The sequence below is a fragment of the Echinops telfairi genome, unplaced genomic scaffold (genome assembly GCF_000313985.2).
Source record: "Echinops telfairi isolate 266 unplaced genomic scaffold, ASM31398v2 ScPeMD7_7475;HRSCAF=8513, whole genome shotgun sequence".
Taxonomy (NCBI): domain Eukaryota; kingdom Metazoa; phylum Chordata; class Mammalia; order Afrosoricida; family Tenrecidae; genus Echinops; species Echinops telfairi.
In genome coordinates, this window is record NW_022111379.1 from 30921662 (window position 1) to 30923081 (window position 1420).

Sequence of the window (1420 nt, forward strand, 5' to 3'; positions counted from 1 at the left end):
AAAAAATCATTTTATTGGAAGCTCTTATCACAATACATACATGCATCCATTGTGTCAAGCACATTTGTACTGGGCTTGAGGGCTAAGGATCCTAGTCTCAGGGGACATCTAGGCCAGTTGGCATCTGGGATCTTAAAACCTTGCCAACAATGATCTGAGCTACAAAAATTGGTCTCATTCCATCTAGAGCAAAGGAGTGGAGGAAACCACAGACTCAAAGAAGCCATCAGCCCACAGGACCGAACAAACTAGATGGTATCTGGCACCACTACCAACCACCCTGACCAGGGACACACTATAGGGTCCTGGGAAAATGGAAGAAAATGTAGAACAAAGCACAAATTGACCTGACTGGCAGGCTCTTCATTCTTATTTATCAAGTTGACATGAAATTGTGTAACTATCACCGAAGACAAGAGAACTCTGGGTGCCATTTAACAACTGGGGCAGTCAGTGTGTGCGTGACGCCTTTAGTGAATCCGAGTGACTGTGGGGCAGGTGGCTGTGCTGTGGTCGTTGTGAGTATCCACGTTGAGGGGTGGACAAGCACGTGGGCACATCCCCGAGGTATGTGTCCAAATTCTATTGGGGATGCCGTTTATGAACACAAATGTTGTTGTTGTTGTTGTTGGTAGCTTTGGGGTCCGAGCCTGGCTCATGGTGTCCACAGGGCCTACAAATCAGAACTGCCCCGTAGGGATTTTTTGGCTTTAAACGTGATAGAAGCAGATTCCCAGGTCTTTCTTCCAAGAAGCTTGGATGTGGTTTGAACCGCCAACTATATATATTGCTGTGTAGGTGGGGATGATCAAGCTCAGTGGAGTGTCGAATGAAAGACTACCCAATAAATACATGACATAGACTTCTTTAAAAAGAAAGAAAGAAAGAGAAAAAGCCTGAATGCTGAGATTGATACACACTTTACATATCACACAATTTGTTTGATCATATTAGGAAAAGTCATACAATCAGCACCACAATCAATTTCAGAACATTTGTTTTCTCACACTCATTTTCCCCCAACCTCCTGCCACGCCCCTAGGCAATGATCAATCCAGTTACTGTCTCTATAGATTTTCCTATCCTGGATTTCATATACGGAACATCAAACAAAGTACAAACAGGAAGAACACAATCGCGCACACACACACCTAACCAATAATAATGACAAAACAAAACAGAGAAAACTCAATAGAATAAAAAGCAGGAATTTAAAAATTGAAACAACTTTAAAATGAGTCAAAGTGGAGATACAGTGTTAATTTGAACCTAACTAACATTTACCAGATTGGCTTTACAGTCCTCTCTGCCTGACAGCAAGGCTATTCACATCCCTAGCCGGAGGGACTTCACATCCCTAGCCAGAGGGAGACTTAATCTATGTGGGGACTGTGAAGATTGATTTTGTGCTTCTACTGTC